At 38.3% G+C, this 21,687-nt stretch overlaps 1 pseudogene; it reads left to right on the forward strand.

Annotated features, from left to right (window-relative positions):
• Positions 1–8,651: 8,651 nt before the first annotated feature.
• The window catches only part of LOC150006115 (homeobox protein DLX-3 pseudogene), a 33,694-nt pseudogene continuing 20,658 nt past the window's right edge, over positions 8,652–21,687 (forward strand).

The raw sequence follows: 21,687 nt of genomic DNA on the forward strand, positions 1-21,687 counted from the left end.
GGAATGGAGTAGATAAGATGTTGAGAAGAACTATATGCACAATCAATGGACATGGACTAAGGGGGGGGACATCTTGAGGGAGGGGGGGTCATTGGGTGGACGGAAACAAAGGGAAAAGATATTGGGACAACAGTAATAGCATAAACAATAAAGCATATTAAAAAATAAAAAAAGAAGACCTGCCTGAGAGGGAGGCCCAGGCAAGCACACTCTGGACTGAGCACTGGTAGAAATGGAAATGGCAGAGTAGAAGAGGTCATTTAAGTGGAATTAACCAATAGATTGTCACCAGACACTCTTCTGGCAAAGACACCTCAGTAGACATTGTGGTTCACCGACTCCGCCCTGTGCTTTCTCAGTGGCCCTAAACCTCATCTGTGTGGAAGATTCATCTGAGAAGCCAGAGAAGGCCTCTTGATAATCGAGTCATTCGGGACCCTTTTACACAATTATTTAACAAACGTTTATTTTCCTAGACTGTGATGTTACAAAGATGAATAAGACACAATTCCAGCTCTTGTGCCTTAATGACTGCTCCTAAGGATAACGGACATTTTGGCTGCTGGGAAGGAAAAATCTTATCAGAGTAGCATTGCAGATTTACTTACCAAGTTGAGTGGTTCACTCTCCTTTTGTTATTTTCTGGTGTTATATTTTGTTTTTGCTTTCCCCATTTTAATTTTCTTGGCCTTTTCTTAACTTCTTGAGTTGAATACACACTTCTTTTATACTTATCCTTTCTTGTGTCTTATAAATGATGGAGTGATTTTTCTTTGAATAGAGCTGTACTCTTTGTTGTATGTGTAAAATGTCTTTAGCTTCGAAATATATCTTTTTATTTAATTATATTTGATATATGTATCTCTTGGTTTATGGTTTCCACATTCCTTTCATGTATTTAAATTTCCAGCATTTATTGTATTTATTTTTGTTTCCTGTAATATTCATTTTTTTCCAGAGTAGATTATTCATTTTTCTTTTGCAGGCTTCATTTTTTCCCCTTTCCTTCCTTCTGTTCTTTCTCCCATCCCACCCCACCCCACCCAGCCCCCTTTTTAAAAAAGAATTGCACATACTTTTCTTGTTGCTTCTTTTAGCTTAACTCACCTTGGACAATACACTGGGCATTAGAACTGGTTCTGTCCAAGGTGAGTATGTATATAGATATCTATCCATACATATCTAACTGTCCTTTATTTCATTAGGTTTTGTGATCTATGTCTCCTTCATTATAATTCTCCAGTAGTCCATCGTGTTTGTGTAGAACAATGCTATACGTTGGAATAGTTAATGGCTAGAAGGACTATAACCAGAAATAAAAGTTAGGAGGAAGTAATAAAACAAAGAAAGAGATGGATGTAGTAAGGTTTTAAAGTGTTACTGGAGACTTCCAGTCAAGGTAGAGGCATAGGTAGACACACTTCATCTCCTTGCATAATCATAGAAAGGATTATAACCAGATATCAGAAACAAACAACGACCAGAACCATCAAATAATTGAGCTATATGGAAGTCCAACAACCAAGGATTTAAAGAAGCCACATTCATCCAGATGAGTAGAAGGGGCAAGTCATGGAGACAAGACAGAGAGGTGGTGTGGTATGGAGAAGAAGCTGTGGTGGTGGCAGAGACAAACAGATGGTCCCACATCCACATGTGGTGGATAAAAATCAGGAAGGATACCCTGAGAGTGAGCAATCCTAGCCCCAGACCAGCTGCACAGCCCAGGGTTCCAGCATCAGGAAGATAAGCCCCCATTACCTCTGGCTGTAAAACCAGTTGGGGTTGGGGCAGTGGAAGATACTACCAGATATTCACTGCTTAGAGGGCTGCATGATCTTAGAATGTACACAAACCCCAGGACAGCATCTGGAAGGACCCCAGTCACATATGGATGAAGTGGGTGAAGTGACTAGAAACTGGGTGAGTACCAGGCAAATTGCCAGAAGCCAGGCAATGGCATTGTGCCCGCTCTGAGCCCTCCACCACACACAGAACCACAAAGCAGTGAAGTGGGTAGCCCCATCCTGGCAATTACCTAAGGCTCTGCCCCACACAATTTACAGGTGCCTTTGCTACATAGGCCATGCTAGTAAGACAGGGAGTAAAAAGAAGCTCTACCTGATAGAAAAAAACAAACATGGGGAGGCTGCCAAATTGAGGAAGCAAAGAAATACAGCCCGAATGAAAGAACAAAAAAAGAGTTAAATGAAATGGAGATAGCCAACCTATCAGATGCAGAGTTCAAACCACTGGTGATAAGGATGCTCAGAGAGCTCAGAGAATATGGCAAAAAATATAGGAAGAAATAAAGGTTACACAAAATGAAATAAAGAAAAATATACAGAAAACCAACAGTGAAGGAAAGGAAGCTGGGATTCAAACCAAAGATTTGGAACAAAAGGAAGAAAAAACATTCAACTAGAATAGAAAGGAGAAATAATAATTGAAAAACATGAGGAGAGGCTTAGGAACCTCTGGGACAACTTTAAACGTGCCAACATAGGGGTTCCAGAAGCAGAAGAGGAAAAGCAAGAAATTGAAAACTTACTTGAAAAAACAATAAAAGAGAACTTCCCTAATTTGGTGAAAAAAATAGACATAAGTGCAGGAAGCACAGAGAGTCCCAAACAACATAGACACAAAGAGACCCACTTCAAGACACGTCTTAATTAAAATGCCAAAAGTTAAAGATTAAGAGAGAATCTTAAAAGCAGCAGGAGAAGAGAGATACCTACAAAGGAGTTCCCATAAGATTATCAGCTGATTTCTCAAAAGAAACTTTACAGACAAGAAAGGGTTGGCCAGAAGTATTCAAAGTGATGAAGAGCAAGGAACTACAACCTAGATTACTCTGTCCAGCAAAGCTATCATTTAGAGTGGAAGGGCAGATAAAGTGCTTCCCAGACAAGATAAAGCTAAAGAAATTCATCATCACCAAGCTATTATGTTAAAGGAACTTATTTAAGAAAAAGAAGATCAAAACTATGAACATTAAAATGAAAACACCCTCACAACTATCAACAACTGAATCTAAAAAAACATAAACAAAAACAAATTAAGCAAACTACAAGAACAGAATAATAGGTATGGAGATCATTGGGAGGGTTATCAGCGGGGAGGCAAAAGGGGAGAAATGGGGAAATGATGCAGGGACTAAGAAGCATAATTGGTAGGAACAAAATAGGGGGAAGTTAAGCATAGTATAGGAAAAGGAGAAGTCAAAGAACTTACACACACAACCCATGGACATGAACTAATGGGGGGGGATTGCTGGAGGGAAAGGAGGTACTGGATAGAGGAAGAAAGGGGGGGAAATTGGCACAACTGTAACAGGATAATCAATAAAATATACTTTAAAAATAAAGTGTTACTGGAGATAATGAAGGAGTAGGAAGAAATGTTGTTGATGTTTATGGTTGGGTGATTGGAAACTCAAGAGCAGGAACTGATTTGGGGGACAGATAGAAAATTTATTATTAGATATATTGATTTTGAGGTACTGATAAACTGTTTAAGTATGTCCAGCAAGTAATTAAAAATATCAATGAGGAATTTAGGAGAAAAGTGAAAGTTAGAGAGATGTGGATACTTTTCACATTGAATGTCACAAAAGATCAGACTGTCAAATTAAACTCACAAATTAGAGCTCTTAGTATCCAGCATCACTAATAATCTGAAGTTTCAATAAAGCAAGAGGCTCAGATAAAGCAAGGGTTGTCTAAGACAACTCGGTGGCTACATGGGTCCTTCCTTTTCATGTCAGAAACAGTCTTTGCCCTAAAATAAAAGACGAGATCTCTAATGAGGTTTGCAGATCATTTAAGTTACAAGCCATCGCCATTTGTGGTTTTTTACACAGATCATTACAGGGACTTTGTGACATTTTTTAGAGGTTATGAGTCATAAATCCACAGGTTCTAGTTTTATTTAACATGAGTGATCCTGAAACAGGATTATTCTGCCAAGAGAATTTCACAGATAAGAACTCGTCATATAAAATCATTAGTCAATTCCAGGAGATCCAGTTAGCAACAGGTTTTCGAGGAGATTAGACCATGCCACCTGCCTCTTTCTCCTCACAGTAACTAAGCAGTTGAGTCTTCGGAGTGGATGAAAATTTGAAAAAACAGACTCTATAGAGATAAGTAGAATGGTCTTTGATATATAGGAGAAAGGGGAACCAGGACAAGAAAGGGAAAGGGAGATTAAAGAATATTCAGAGAAGAAGAATGAATTTAGTATGGTTGGGAAGCTTAGCTTCCTTCCTCTCTCCAGTACCCTCTTTTTTCTTAGTAAGAGAACCAAATTGTTATTTCAGAGTAAAGACTGTATTTCACAGGCTCCCTTATGGCTATGGAGGAGCATGTGAATAAGTACTTACTAATAAAACCTAGGAGGAAATTTATAAAAGTAAGAAACTTCCCTATAAAGGAGGGAAGTGCCTTTCTCTTGCCCTTTGAAATACCTGTTGTTTAGAATGCATCCATTTGGACAATGAAAATACGGCTTGTACCATAAGTATGGTGAACCAGAGAGCTGGAAGGATGATGGGCCCATGGTAACTCTGGGGTGTTCATATCAACATTGGACAAACAACTGTCTCTACACTTCTCCAAGTCAGATAAAAGCAAACCTCCATCTCATTTAAGTCACTGTTTAAGGCGTTCTAGTCCTACCTACCTGGGCACCTAGAATGGCTTAGTATCAGCTGCTCACTCTCACTACATTTTGTCTTCAATCCCCATCTTTTCAAAAAGGTTACATTATCAAACTACATGAAGAGGATATCAATATTCCCCAGCATATTAGTACCTTAATAAAAATTTAATATGAAAAATTCTAGTTTAATCTCTATCATATCTATAAGGAAGTATTTTTTAACCTAAACTTAAGGTGAATCCTCTTTATCATAGTCAAATTTTTCTTTTTATGAATACAAATTGCTAAATTGTTCTTTTTTGCTTTTGTGACATTTTGTGTAATAGCAATTACAGCACAATATTAATTCTAGTTAATTAAGTATCTTTGAGTAGTTTAAAAGCATGATTTTATTTAATCCTCATAACCCTATGAGCTGGGTGGTAATATTGTTTCTGAGGGTCACTTATCTAGTATGCAGTCAGCCTACCATCAAAACCAGGCTTTCTTGGTTTCAGAGTATGAGGTCACTAGGCTGTGCTATTCTGTAAGCTTCTTGGGTCTCTTCCACCTTTGTATTTAGAGCAACAAGGTTAAGGATTGGAAGGGAAACCTCTGAATGACAAGGAGATGGAACTACCCTATTTGGTCTTTCCTTTATCCCATCTAAATCTACTAATGTACAGAGGAGTGTTTGAAGACAAGGTCTCCAGCTTTTAGCACCATCATAATCAGAGTTCTGTCTAAGCACACAAAGTTTCTTAGGTTTTGCTCCTATCTTTACAGCTAGAAGTAGCAGGTAGGGCAGATGGAGCCAATGGAACTGTTAGCTTCCCTACACTGCTCTTCAGAAAAGACCCTAAACTGGTCCTCGACATGGGAGTTCTGAGACTGTGGAGAGTAGAGAAGTGGGTACTTCTGTTTCAAAACTGGGCTCTCTGAAATGTTAATATTAGAAAGCTAAAATTAATAGATGATTTGTTGAGAGCAGGCTTGCAGAAACCCAGGATTACAACAGTTCTCAGTATGAGACATTAAAATATATCCTTATAGCTCTTTGACCTTATATTTAGGAAGTGCGTTGACCAAAGTTGTCTATAATTTCAAGGAATAACAATTTTAGCAACAGTAAATAGCAAACAACCTAATGAGTACATTTTAATAGTATTGAAAAATATGGAACAAAGAAGGTCATCCTTATCTGGACATAGACAGAAACATAAAATTCTTGAATTAAAGTAGGGATTTGAATTTTAGTGCTTTTATTTTTGGACTCTACCAAGAAAAAATATCTGAAGACTCTTAAAATGGCACTTTGTAAAACAAATCATACCTTATTCTAGGTGAACCTCCAGATATTTTAAAGAACTTTAGGACCCAGGGCGGGGGCGGAAGCGGTCTTCAGGAGTTCATCAGTGTATCTAAATCAACTGAGTACACCCCCGTCCAACCCGTAGTTAGAGTGGCAGTGGCATTACATTTGCTTAATGTTAACTGTCATTCCATGTCACCCATCCATAGCAGAGCAGTCAATCCTGATGCATAATTCTTTTTCCAAGTATTGCTGAGATTCCCTGAGGAACGTCTCAGTCTCACAAATTTCTTCTTAGTTTTTACTCATCTCTTCAGCCAGGCATCTCACTTCTATAGAGGCTAGAGCAGAACTGTCCTGCTCACTGTTGCTAAAGTCTGTAGGCTGTGCCCCACCACAAGGGGGCTCCAGCTAGCCTGCAGGCTGTAGGCGCTTCTCTGAAGTCCCTCAGCATAGGAGAGAGAGAAAAATTCTCCCTCCTTTAGTGTAGGAGCTGGCTACATGCATTCCTTTCAGCAGAATCCCCTCATCTCTCATCCAGAGTAGTTTGCTAAGATTTCTCAGACTCTGAGTTATTTCAGTCTTTAATGGATGGAGCACCAGTAGCCCACCACAGATACACTTGCACTCAGGAAACCTCATTTCTTCTTTCATCCAGTGTGAGTAAAGAGCAGTTGGCTATAATATGTGGTCTTGAAAATGTGACCTTCAGTCGGTAAATACTTGGGCAGAAATATATACACACATCTACTAAAAATAAACACCTACAATCCACATTTGGGGTATGTCTGTTGTGGGGCAGAGGATCACAGAGTCTCACTAGAGATATATCAAATTACATTATGAAAACCAAATTCACCTGTCATCAGCAATCAGGTAATGGTGCCTTCTTCATGAAAAATAAACAATGAACAATGAGTGGGTAAAATACAGTATAATATGTACATGTATAATTGATATGCTGTGCTAGGTTGAATAATGACCCCAAAGATATCCAGATCCCACTCTCTCAAACCTGTGAATACTACCTTATATAGCAAAAGGGACATTGAGGATGTATTCAATCAAGGATCTTGAGATGGGGAGATGATCCAGGTGGGACCTAAATGTAACCACAAGTACCCTTATAACTGGGAAGCAGAGGAGAGAAGGGGGTTTGACCACAGAAGCAGAAATTAGGGGGACACACTATGAAGATGAGAAAAGGTTCACAAGTCAAGGCCACTAGAAGCTGAAAAAGGCAAGGAAATGGATTCTCCCCTCAGAGCCTCCAGAGGGAACTGGCCCTGTTGACACCTTGACTTTAACCCATTGAAACTGATTTTTGGGCTTCTGACCTCCATAACTAGAAGATAATACCAAACGCTGCTTAAAATTGCTGCCTTTTGTCCACTCTGAAGAACTGAATCAGCTTTGGGAAGTCCATTGTAGGTCTTGCTGCCTTCTCAGTTCCAAGCCCCTGACTCTGGATTCCCTCTGCCATTGGATTCCAGGCTCTGGTCGCCATCCCTGTACTGTCATGAAAAAGGCAACTGCCTTCCTTGGGGAACATGGCATTTTGGGGGAATGAGGTTATTATCTGTGATAAGATGAGATATTTGGATTACCACTGGATTTATTTTCCTTGTTCTCTCCACACCCCTTATTCCAATGGAGACATTCCACGGGAGTTGACAGTTTCAATGCACTTCTCAGAAGACTCCATCATGCTTTAAAGAAGACCCATCCTCCTCCTTGTCCCCCGGTCTTGGAGCTGACACAAACCTGCCCATCTGTGAAGAAGGAGATCAGCACTACTGGTCTCTTCTTCCCCGCAAAGAATTCCCTCTGAGCCACACGTCAAGAACTGGGGGACTTGGCTCATTTGGAACTGAGAATGCTTCTCCCTTGGCATGTCTCAGTGGAAGCATTTTACTCATACAGATAACCAGCAGACACGGTGCTGGATTATTTACATACTTAGTTAATAGAAGTGCTGTTGTTGCTCCCCTTCCGCGCTGAGGATCTGCCAAGAGGAAGACAGCACTGGGCTCACAGAAAAAAATGTCGGAACACACTGTTCAGCCCAGATATTATGTTTGCAGCTGGCTACTCCTCCAACGCAATGGTAATAAAAACAAAACAAAAAATAATAATAATAAAACTTATTTCCTTTGCTTTATACAAAATTTTACTTTATTATTTTGCAGCTTGAAAACCCAGGCATTCTATAAAAATAGTCACTGTAACTGCTATGATTGTTTTTGCCATCTAATGTTACTCATGTGTTATTTATTTAACAAATATCAAACATCTATTTAATGTCCATTCTCTACCAGTACCATGTAGGTGTTGGGGATTCAACAGTGAACAAGACAGAGTTCCACCATTTATGGAGTTTATAGTCTGGATCAATTAATCAAACAAACAAACACACATGCATAAACATATGATATAATTTCTGATAGTGATAAATGTTACGAAAAAAATAAAGCAGGATAAAGGGCCAGCAAGTGACAATTCATGACATGAAACAGAAAGAAATTGTAGGTGGTGTAAGCTGGGAGATCAGAGACAACTTGGCTTCTTGGAGACTTGAAAGGAAGAAGCCAGCTCTGCAAAGATCTGAGAGAACAGCTTTAAAGCAGAGGAACCAGCAAATGCAAAGGCCCTGAGGCAAGCAAGCTTGGTGAGACGAAGAATAGCAAGTGTGGCTGGAATGAACGAGGAGGAAATGGCCAGAGTTGATGTTGTTGAGGAGGCCACACACCAGATCGAGCAAGACCCAGGCCACGGTAAAGTGTGTGAATTCTATTCTAAACGTGAGGGGAGTTTGCTGGAGAGTTTTAAGCAAGGAATTAACGTGACTCTAAATTAGGGTTTAAAATAAAGTTCTCTGTCCATTGCACTGAGAATAGTCTAAGGAGTGAAGGGTAGGTGTGTTTAGAAGCCAGGATACCAGCTACAAAGCTATGACTTGCCTTACTTTCTAGAAGACTTTCATCCACCTCAGTTTTTCACTCCTGTTTCCATAGTTTTTTTTTTTTCAGATTTAATGTGTTTTATTGATTAAAATATTACATTTGTGCCAATTTCCCTTCCCTCTGCTCCCCTCCACCCGGTGGCCCCCCTCCCTCCAGTTGTCCCCCCCTTTTAGATTATGTCCATTAGTTGTGCATACAGTTCCTCCCAACCTCTCTCCGTCTATTCCATTCCCTCCTACCATGATCCCCAATTCCTATATCATCTCCCTCCCTCTCCCCACTCCCCCTCCCTGTTGACCTCCCCCCAATATGCTTCCTGTACCCACAGTTCCTTTTCCACTCTCGTTGCCTGTTTAGTTTGCCTTTGTTTCATCTCCCTAGCTTCTGTTTTTTAAACCAGTCCCTTTAACATCTCATATAACAGTGGTTTGGATCTAATGAACTCTTTCAGTTTTATTTTGTCCTGGAAACACTTTCTCTGTCCTTCTATTCTGAATGACAATTTCGCTGGATAGAGTATTCGTGGTTGTAGGTTTTGGATTTTCATTACTTTGAATATTTCTTGCCAGTCCCTTCTTGCCCGTAGGGTCTCCCTTGAGAAGTCAGCTGATAGTCTAATTGGGACCCCTTTGTACATAATTCTTTTCTTCTCTCTTGCTGCTTTTAAGATTCTCTCTTTATCTTTAATTTTTGACATTTTGATTATAATGTGTCTTGGAGTGGTTCTCCCTGGGTCCAGTCTCTTGGGAACTCTCCTTGCTTCCTGGACCTGCAAGTCTATTCCCTTCCCCAAGTCTAGGAAGTTCTCCTTTATTATATTTTCACTCAATTTTTCAAGTTCTAGTTCATCTTCCTCACTCTCTGGCAAACCAATGATTCTTATGTTGGGCCTTTTATAGCTGTCCCAGAGGTTTCTGATCCTCTCATTGTTGCTTCCCATTTCCTCTCTCTGCATTGGTTGACTGCTTGTTCCTTCTCCATATTCCAGTTTGTTGAAATGAACTCTGGATTTTTTTTCCTCACCATCTGTCTCGTATGCAGTTTTGTTCCTTTCGTTATGAATGTTTTTCGCTTCTTTCTTATCTTTTTCCTGCTCTTTTGTGAATTCTGTAAGCCACCTGATAACAATGGCCCAGAACTGAGCCTCTGACAGGTTTCTTATCTGTTCATCTGTCAGGTTCTCTATCTGTTGCCTGGTGAGCTGTGCCACCGGGATTTCTATAGTTGTCTGCCTCATTTTGACAGATGCGTTTTGTTTTCTTGGGCCGGCTGTCGGGGGCAGTGCCTGTGTACGCGTCACAATTCAGCGACCGGCGCCTGTCCGCGACCTATTTCGCAGCCCTGTGGTGCTTTCTTTGGGGGCGGGGGTCCAAGATGGATTCACACAGTTATTCAGCTAGGAGACCGGGATCCGTCCTCCCGCCCCCCTGGGCCTCACTGTTCAAGGCGATGCGGTGGCTGCTTTCCCCAGCGCTGGGGTCGCGCACTGCCAGGGGCTTGACTGCCGCCGGGATTTTTCGCCGCCCCTCCGCTGTCCCAGGTGCGACCGCAAACAGCGCTGCCCTCTTTAACTCTTACCTGCCCAAATGGCACCGCTGGTTTATAACTTCATATGTTGGGCTTCCGTGTAGTTTTATTTTCTGGAATTTCTAGTTATCCTTTGTTTTGAAGTAGTTGTATTCCTCTCTAGTTGTAGAGGGAGACCTAGCGTGTCCGTCTAAGCCTCCATCTTGGCCGGAAGTCTCTGTTTCCATAGTTTTAATTGCTAAAAAGACTCTTCTGGTTTTCTTAATATTCCTCTTTTATAGCATTTTTATTTTCTCTTAAATGAAATGTCTTCTCTTATTTTAGAAGATATTATTGTTAATTTTTGAAGTTTTATTTTCTCTGAATTGTTTCTGCTACTAACAAGGTGTTTAATTTATTTATTATTAATTTTTTGGTACAGTGGTTAACAATATATATACAAGCCAGACTGCCTGGTTAAAATAATAGTTTCCCCAGTGTATACCGTGGTGACTATAGTTAATGTGCACATCTGAAAGTTGTTAAGAGAGTAGACCTTAAAAGTCCTCATCACCAGAAAAAAAAAAATTGTAACTATGTACAGAGATGGATTTTAAATAGACTTACTGTGATGGTCATTATATAATATATACAAATACTGAATCACTATGTTGTACATCTGAAATCAATATAATGTTATATGTCAATTATACCTCAATTTTTAGCCTTTTTAAAAAGATTTTATTTATTTTTAGAGAAAGGGGAAGGGAGAGAGAAAGAGAAGGAGAAAACATCAATGTGTGGTTGCTCCTGATGTGCTCCCATCTGGGGACCTGGCTCACAAGCAAGGAATGTGTCCTGAATGGGAATCAAACCTGTGACCCTTTGGTCCACAGGCCAGTGCTCAGTCCACTGAGCCACACCAACCAAGGCCACCTCATTTTTTTAAAAGTGCAAGACAAAACAGCCACAATAAAAACCCAGCTTCCCTAGCTGTCTGGCCTTTGACAAGTGTCTTAATATCTTTATGCATCAATTTCTTCATGTTTTCTCTGGAGAGAACAGTATTAATTCAAATAATGCTTGTGAGTATTAAATGAGTCAATACATAAGAAGTATTTAGAACAGTGCCTAGCTCATAGTTTGGTAGGGATTGATACAGAATAAACAAGTAAATGAATGAATATATGATGTAGAACATGAAGAAAGTAAAAAAGGCTAACATTCTTCAAGGGGTTAAAACTATTTTAAATTGATGATAAAAGAAGTTTTCTTTGAGAAAGTGGCACAGGACAACTTAATAAAATGAATGAAATAAATTATGAGAACATATGGGGCAGAACATTCCAGGGTGAAGGAGCAGCAAGTGCAGAAGCCCTGAAATGGTGAAAAGACTGGAGTATTTAAGGAATAACAAGAAGGCCAGGGTGGATGATGCAGAGTGAGTAGCGTGGGGAAAATGGGCAGTGAAATATGGTCTTCAGAGACCAAATTACACAGGATCTCTGCAGGCCATGTAAGGACTTTGAATTTTATCCTAAGTGTGTGGGAGTCACTGGGGAGTTTTGAGCAAGAAGTTATCAATGAAAATTGCATTTTAAAATGATCACTCCCACTGCTGTGTGTAGAATAAAAGACTGTGGTAGGTAGGCGTGGAAGCCAGGGAACCAGTTAGGAAACAAAAGTCCAGGTAAGATATAAGTGTGTCACAGACAAGGCTGGTAATGGTAGAGATGGGGAGAAATGGATGGATTCATATTATATTTTGAATAAAAAATTGACAGGACTTTATCAATATTGTAGGTTGTCTAGGAGGAGATAGAAGTCAAGAATGTCTCTAGAGTTTTTCCTGAAAAACTGAACAGATTATGACATTTCATGTGATGGAATCACTGAGGATGATCAGGTTTGGGGAAGGTGGTAAATTGAGTATTTGCAAATGGTGGTAAATTGAGTATTTGCAAATATTAAGTTTACATCTTAAGCTAGAATGAAAAAGTTAAGAAGTTACTTGGACATTATACAACTCTGGAGATTCGAAGGAAAGGACTGAAGATATAAATTTTTGAGTCATGGATCTCTAGACAATATTTAATGCAACTGAATTGCATGAGATTGTTTGATGATTAAGTTCGGAGACAATCTAACAAAGAGAGGCTGAGTGGAAGAAAAAGATACACTAAATATTACTGATAGGGAGGAAGTAAATGAAACAGGTGGGTCTGGTGTATTATCATACTCTAGGTTGTTCAATTACTCTGGAAGCTGTACATAAACATTCATTAGTTTATGAATTTATTTATTCAAATATTTATTTAGAGAGGTAAGTTCTCTTCTCATCCTACATTGAACTTAGATTCTTATGATGGAAGGCAGTCAATAACTATAAGCTTGTTCATAAAACAAGTCTCAATAAATTTCAAAGTGTTGACATTACGCAGATTATGTTCTTTGACAATCTTATTTAATTATAAATTAATATCAATAAAGCAGCTAAAAAATTCCCCCCAAATTTGGAAATTAAGGAGCACATTTCTCAATGACTCAAAGAATACACTACGAGGTAAATTAGAAAATATTTTGAAATGGATGATGATAAGTATAGCATGTCAGTATTTGTGGAATATAGTTAAAGCAGTTTTTAAGGGAAAAATTAGGGTTTTAAATGCTTACATTTGAAAATAAAATGTTTACAATTAATGCTCTAAATTTTCATGTGAAGACATTAAAAATAAGGGTAAATTAAATCCAAAAGAGTAAAAGAAAGGAAACAATAAAGTCAAAAACAAAAACTTTTAAATAAAAAACAGACAAATTTGAGAAAAATTGATGAGATAAAAGTTTTTTCCTCTAAAAGAATAAAATTGATATAACCCTAGCAAGAGCAAACAAGAAAAAAAGAGTAAGAACACAAATTAGCACCGTCAGATTGAAATAGGGGACATCAGTAAAGATTCTATATCTATTAAAAAGATTATAAGTAGCACAACAAAATATTTTATGGTAATAAAATTAGAAATTCAGATAAAGTGGAAAAACATCTAGAAAGACAATTTAGCAAAATTGACACAAAGGATGTGGAAAACCTTGATAACTTTATATCTATTTAAAAAATTGAATTTCAAAACTCCCATCTCCTTTCCCACAAACAACACCTTCACCAGCAATAACAGCAGCAACAATAGAAACAAGACCTCTGGGCCCAGATGGCTACAGCAGGGAATTCTCTCAGACATTTAAGATAGAAATAATACCAATCTTATACAAATTCAGAAAGTACAGGAGAAAACACGTCCCCCCAATTTTTTAAGGCTAGTATAACATTGAACAAAAACCTGATAAACACATTACAATAAAAAATTATCCCCATTAATTTAGATTAAAAATTCCTTAATAAAATATAAGAAAATTGAATATAAGAAAATATAAGAAATCATATAGATAGATAGATAGATAGATAAAATACATCATGACAATGAAGTTTATCCCAGTAGTAAAAGGTTGGCAAAACACAGGTAAAACATTTAACAAAATCCAGCATCAATACTTGATAAAGTATCAGGCAACAGGAAAATAAATTTTAAAAACAGTACTATTTAGAATAGCCTTGAAACCTAGGGAGGAGAGAGGTAAAAGACCTTTATACCTGAAGCTACAAAACTCTGTTGAAAGATTTAAAGACCATCCAATCATCCTCCCAATGTTTATTCAGTTTTGTTAAACTTCCCAAATTTTTCTATAGATTCAATGAAATCCCAATTAAAAATGGTAGACTTTTTTGTGAAAATTGACAGGTTGATTCCAAGATTTATATGAAATGCAAAGGCTCTAGAAACTTAAAAAAAGAAAAAGAAAAAGACATGTACTATTTGATTTCAAAACTTACTATTAAGCTATAGTAATCAAGATGGTGTGGTTTTGGCATAAGAATAGACAAATTGATCAAGGGAACAGAAGAGTAGGTATAGAAACAGATCTACACATAATATGGTCAATTGATTTTTGACAAAGTCACTAAGACTATTCAATGTTAAAAATGAGTTTTCTTTTCTTCAGCAAATGGTACTGAAACAACTGAACCTAAATTGAAAAAAAAAAAAAATGGACCTTGACTCTTGTTTCTCTCTATACTCCAAAATTAATCTAAGAGGGTCAGAGTCTTAAAAATATAAGCAAGAGCCATAGGGCTTCTGGAAAGAAACATATGAAAATATATCTTGGGGCAGAGACAGGTCTATTAGGACATGAAAAGTACTAACATAAAATAAAAATTTGATAAATTAATTCATCAAAATAAAAGATTTCTGCATATTTGAAGGCATCATTAAGGAAATAAATAAACAAGACACAGACTGGGAGAAAATATTTGCCATACATGTATTCGACAAGGACTTCCATACAAAATATATTAAAAATTTCTATAGATGAACAATATGACAAACAACCCAATAAAATATGGCAAAACACTTAAAAAGACACAAAAGAAAATACATAACGGCTAATTAGTCTATGAAAAGTTTCTCAACGTCATTAGATATTAGGAAAATGCAAAATAAAACCATGGGATGTCAATTCCCACCAGCTGAAATGTATAAGATAAAAAATATTAGCAACTCTATACATTAGCAAGAATTGGAGAGACTGCAACTCTCATACATTGCTACTGGGAATGCAAAATGATACATCCTACAAGATACTGACTTCTGTGGTGCTTCTCTAGAGATGCCCATAGAAATGATCTCTTTAAATACATTCAGTGTCCCACCAACCATGTATAGGTATAATGCTGTGCATGGGTGTTTGTTCCTCCCTGCCCTGCTAGAAAAGTGTGAAAATTCCATTACCTGGAAGAAAAGGGGCCACATGCAAAACCTGAAAGGCTCAGGGGAGGCCGGCATGGCAGCCTCACAAACTCAGAGAACTAAAGTAACCATATAGGATGGTCTGAAATTAAAACTCTAACTAAAAGCAGTTCACAGTAGGTAGTCATGTCCTAGGGCAGTATTTTTCCCTAACAAAGGTCAGTCTTTACCTTAACTGAGCCTGTCTGTTGTCTTTTTTGCATCTATGATAACATACCTTTGGAATGTCAAATTTCCTTTTTCCAGACCCCTCAAAGCACAGGCATTGCAGTGGTGGGGGGCGGGGGATGGACCCCCAAATCCCCTCATTGGTATTGCTATCATATTAATTGTTGACTATTAACTATACTGTACCCACCTGTGTAAAAATGTGTCTATCATTTTACTTTTTATACACTCCCAGAGGTTTCCCCACTTTGCTTTCTCCCATCTCCCTAATCTATCACCAACGGATTTCTTATAATCCCCTTACCCCTCCTCTTTTGACTGTAATGTACAAAATAAGGTGCTAAAGTGCCACTCTCCAGAGCATCTCTCAGTCCGTTGAGATTTTGCTTCCTGGCAATTGTCGTCAGTTTGGAAAATTCTCTACAGGTTCAAATGTTTCTTACATCGACAAAACAACCAAATTTATTACAGCAATTTAAAGTAAAGCTGATTATAGATGACTGAGTTACCTTTCACCATTTACTCTATTTTCTTCCTTTTCAAACTAGATTGCAATCTCTTCATTTCTGAACCTCCAGAATCTAGTACAGTACCTGGACTGCATAATGAGATGTAATAACTATGGGCTTGGTCAATTTCATGTGGAGCTTATATAAACAGTAGGAAATAAATGGATTAGACAATGTCACTTGCTCATATTATTTATTCCAATACATTTGCTGAGCTCTTATTTTCTGCTTATCAATTTAATAAAACCGCAGGCTGAAGGAGAGACCATATATTCATTATCTCTTAGCTACAAGCAGAGCAGAAATCAGTCATTAGAAGAAATGTGGTTTTTGTGAAATTTTATACTGAAATCAACATTGTAACTGAAGCAGAAGTTGGCATCACATTCTAAATAAGGGACTAGGTAATTCTTGTATGAAATGTATATCTAGTATGAAAATTAAGTGCTTATCCATAATAGTTCTAGGAAACCATCTCCACCCAAGGGACCATTAGTTTGAATCCTAGGCCACTTCTGAGTTCAAAGTTTGAGAATTCCTTTATTCCATGTGACTTGTTTTACTTCAAGTTTCAGAGTTGGAACGGACCTTAGAGACAACCTGGTCCAATTCTCTCATTTTGTAGTTGAGGAAACGCTCCAGGGAGGTTAACTACTTAGGCCAAGATCACACAGCTAGTTGAGACCTGGGATTTGTCAACTCTTGATTCATTGTTCTTTCTTCTACTACAAGCAGTTAAGAAGAGAAATCTTGCAAATGGTTTACTTTCTGGAGCTTAGGAGGACAGAGAGTCAGCTTTGGGGAGAGTAGGTTAACTACTCTCCAAAAGCACTGGTCCTCAGAAGCCCAACTACATGTCTTCTTTTGCCTGCCACTAATCACCTGCCTGTGCAGGTTTGGGTCAGGCAGGTGGGTAGAAGGCCAGACACTTAGGGGTCTAAAGAGAATGACATTCAGCAACTCATTTTACTGAAGAGAGGTTAAGCCACTTTTTTCACCCTCTCCTCAGCGAGAGCTTAGTTCTGTTGAAGCTGATTCTGAGCTTTAGTTTTTAGTCATGATGTCTGGGCCATGGGCCTTATTATCTTGAGGCTCTCATTTTACTGATTGACAAAGCAGAAAAAGAGAAGTGATATGCTGTGATGAGAAAATTCTGGCAGAAAATGACTGTTACCGCCCATGGCTCTTCTGTTTCTCTCTGCAAGACTCATTTTGAAATCTTGCATTGCATCCCCATTGAGTCATTCAGCAGGGCTTCATTTAAATTTTGTTCATTTGCATGAACTCTCATAATGAAGAAGTTTATTTTCAACTGGACTGGTAGAAAGCCTGTGGTTACTTTGTGCCTTCTGTGCTGTGCTCATTCCCTGGTGGCCTGAAACCACCTTCAGTATTGAGTCAGAGCCGGAGCAGGAGCGGGCCATGGATTAAATGGAAGAACATAATATGTGCCTAACACAGCACACATATTCAATGTTCGTTAGCACCCAGTATCACTGCAATATTATTATGAAGCACAACACAATATGTCTTTTGGCTCAAAGGTGTCGTAAAGCCTTATAACTATTAACCAACCTAAGAAGTTAAATCTAAAAGTTGGTATTTTGGGTTTAAAATCTGAATATTGCATGTTAATTCCAAATAGATATGTGATCATTCATAGGAGTGTGATAAGAAGCTGTCTGGAATGAACATTAGTGTGCCTAAAATGAAAAGTCACTTTGGATGTGCATCCCAACACATGGTGATTACAAGTCAAAGGTCAGTAAGACGTGCTTTTCACCCTCAGAAGGAGGACAGTTGGGTGTTCAACAGGGATCTGTGTTGTTCCCAAGAGAAAAAGCCACTGGAGAAATGAGTGCCCCAAGTAAAGGAAAAGGATGTCAGAGTCTGAGAACTTGGGTAAAACTAACAGTGGGGGTACAGATATAGACCCTTTTGATTAACACCAGAGCAATATATTCCATGGCCATAGACCTCTAACTGAACTGGAACTGGAATTTCTGGAAGTCAATTTTTCTGAAGCCATTAGAATGTGCTGTGAGAGAGAATGGTTTCCCTCTTCTGGGAAGGGACTTTTTGAAAATCCATGCTCAGATCACTTTCTCTCCAGAACAGCAGCTCCACCTACAGGTCCATCCAGAGCATGCTCAGCAGATCCTTATGAAGAAATTGAGAATCAGAACCAGGAACCTTGGGTTAAGCTGTTCCAGGACTGGCAAATAGACTTGGCCAAGACACTGAGGGTCTGAGGATGGAAATGTTTGTTAGACTTTATTGAGTCCTTTTCAGGATGGGTAGAAGCCTATCCTACTAGAATTGAGAAATCCTTGGAGGTAGCAAAAGCCTCACTGAAGGAAATAATTCCTTACTCTGGCCTACCTGGCAACAACATCTAGAGTGATAATGACCCTGCGTTTTTCTTTTGTTTGTTTGTTTTGTTTTTGTTTTTGTTTTTCAGAAGTTACACAGAAAGTTAGTACAATAAATTTTTAGGGATCAGGTAGAGACTCCACACAGTGTGAAGACCTCAGGGGGAAAATAGAAACAATGAATCACACCTTGAAGAAAATATAGCCAAATGGTGTCAAGAAACTCACCTTCATTGAAATCAAGTTTTACCTATTGCCCTGCTCTGGATAGGGGTGGCTCCTTGAAATGAGATTCAATTGAGCCCTTATGAAATTGTTCATGGAAGACCATTTCAGGCTATGAATGGGGTGGGAAACATGTACATAGATCAAGAAGTGAAGGTAAAGAACTATACACCATCTAAGTCAGACCTTAGCTGTAATTAATGACCTTGCTTGTATTAGAGATCTCTGCACCACAAGTTCACTACATTCCTTTGAGCCTGGAGATAAGATGCTACTCAAGACTTGGAAGTCAGAATCTTCAGAAAGCCAGTTAGAAGAAAAGCGGATTGGACCTTGAGATATCCAATGTTTATAATTGGGGTCCTATGGTAACTCTAAAGGACAGGGGAAGGTTTTCTTTAAAAATCACTAACCTAACCCTGGATAGTGTGGCTCACTGGATTGAGCTGCAAACCAAAGGGTCACTGGTTCAATTTCCAGTCAGGGCATATGCCTGGGTTGCGTTCCTCCATTCTTATTCTCTTCTCCTCCCTCTAAAAATAAATAAATAAAATCTTTTTAAAAAATTGTTAATGTATCCCCAGCTGGAGAGTGTGCAACTTCTGTCAATTGTACTAAAAACTGCTTTATGCTTTCAGCAGATGTGGAGATGAATCGCAACACCACCACTAATGTATTTTATGCCTTTAGTCATGTCAAATTGCGTGCCAGATGGCTTCTAATATGTGAAAGAATTGTTTATTCAACAGCAAAATGATTACTTCCATATGAAACTAATCTCATAGAAATGAGATGATTAAAAACTAACAGTGGGGAATGATAGGGGAACTCAAGAGTTAAAGAGTTTAGCTGTATTTATAGTTGGTAAGCTTAAGTGATTAATGCACGTGGAAAGCTGATATTCCAGGAATTGGAATATATAACTGATGTGATTCCAGGAGGCTGACACGCAAATCAACCTTGGTGTCCCAGGGAGTCTGCAAGTGATTGAGATAGTATCTGAGCTATTGTGTTCCAGGGAGGGAATGTCTGTGACGTAGATTAAGAATTCTTTTTTTTTTTTTTTAGGTTTTATTTATTTATTTTTAGAGAGGGGGAAGGGAAGGAGAAAGAGAGAGAGAGAGAGAGAGAGAGAGAGAGAGAGAGAGAGAAATATCAGTGTGTGAGAGAAACATCCATTGGCTGCCTCTTGCAGGTGCCCCAACTGGGAATCTGACCTGCAATTCCATGTGCCCTGACCAAGAACCAAAGTGTTGACCTTTCACTTTGTGGGAGGACACTCAACCAACTAAGCCACACTAGCCAGGGCACAGATAAAGGATTCTTCATTAACAGATAAAGAAGTACTAGGAAAATCACCACTGGACTGAAAATCTTATCTGATTAATCTTTTTTTCAAAACCCCTTACCTACCCTATTCTCCTTATAAAAAGGTCAGCTTGAGATGAGATGTTAAGACAGTCATTTTTTTAGGGCACATAATCTGCCATCTTCTCAGGTCACTGGCTTCTGAATGAAGCGCCCATAAAGATTCAATCCTTGTCTCTACTTACTGGTTCTGGTAGTAACAAGAAGCACAAACACCAATTTTTCTGGTTTCAATCACAGTTGGTATGAGTCAGCATTATTTGTTTTAGTCAACATAATATATTCTAGCATTTTTCAATTTATCATAGAATATTGTCTTAAGAATTTCCAAGAAATTTTGGGTGATAATGCATCCAGGAGATACCCATCCTCATCATGGAAAATCCACTGGAAACCTCACGGCTACCACTACCCGTTGTAGACATGTGTGAGGCTGGAAATAAGACAGTAGGAAGGAATTTCAACACAGCTTTCCCCAGAGGAATCAAATGCTTCCACCACATGTCACGTATGACCGCTTCTCATGTAGCTTACTTATAGCATCTAATGCAGCACAGGTGTATTTACCTGAATGAAGTAACCAGAGTCTGGGATTTTTAGTTTTCAGTCCTCACTTCAATGAGAAACAATGCTAGCATGGGATGAAATGGATATTCAATGACTTAATCTTTATTTCTGCAACAATCAGAAACACTTTTTGTCCAGTAAATATACGTGAGTGTCCATCTCATGGAAACAAAGGCATGAACATGTAAAGACCTATGTAATGGTGTCTATCACAGATGCCTGTGTAGCAGCAAAAATCCATAAACAAAGCAAAGGCCCAACACTAAGACCATGGTTGAGTTAATTACAATCCATGCACACCTCTGCTATTATTAACAAGAAAGAAACAGAGTTCTATGAGGTGATTTGGAGAAATACCTCTGGTTGTTGCTGACTGAGAAAAGCAAGGTGAACAAAAATGTATATATAATCTTGTTTTTGTTTAAAAAATGAAAAGAAAACCATATACATATAATTCATATATGTGTATTATATAAACATAAAAACTATAGAAAAAGATATGCTAACATTAGGACTTGGGTTATCTTAGGAGATATGGGGTGATGTACGAGTATGTGTGAGGGGAGGGAGGACTGTATCGAGGAGGAAGAAGGAAAGAAAGAAGACTACATTTGAAAATCACATGAAGGGTTCTGGGAAGGTGGTGGTGGCAGCATCAGCATAGTTTTTCAATCTCTACAAATCTCCACATAACAGCAGCAGAACAAGTAGAGAGCAAAACCAAAGCACATGGAAAACATTTACAGCAAGGGTTGTCAGATTTAACAAATAAAAATGCAGGATTCCAAGTTAAATAATAAAATTTCTTTCGTGTAACTATGTCTCAAATATTGCATAGAAATAGAAAGGCTAGACCTAAATGGAAACGAGAACAGTGCTGGAAAACCCCAGAAAGCAAGCCACCATATTTTCTGAACATTACACAAAAATAACAGAAGAGGGAGCTCTATGAAATTCGAAAGCTTCCCTGAACTCCACCTTATTTCTAAGTCTTAAAATTCTAATTTCACACAAAACTAAGACACTGAATAATATCCATGTCAAATCCCACAAAAAATTATTACAAGAAAAATAAAATAAAAAGAATAACATCCCAAAAGACAATGAAAGCATGCTAAAAAGATGTGTCCACAAAACAGATAAAAATTGTGATGTACTATTTCAAAATTAATGTAATTTTTAAAACACACACAA

The sequence above is a fragment of the Furipterus horrens genome, unplaced genomic scaffold, assembly GCF_987537825.1.
Source record: "Furipterus horrens unplaced genomic scaffold, mFurHor1.1.pri manual_scaffold_6, whole genome shotgun sequence".
NCBI classification, from domain to species: Eukaryota; Metazoa; Chordata; class Mammalia; order Chiroptera; family Furipteridae; genus Furipterus; species Furipterus horrens.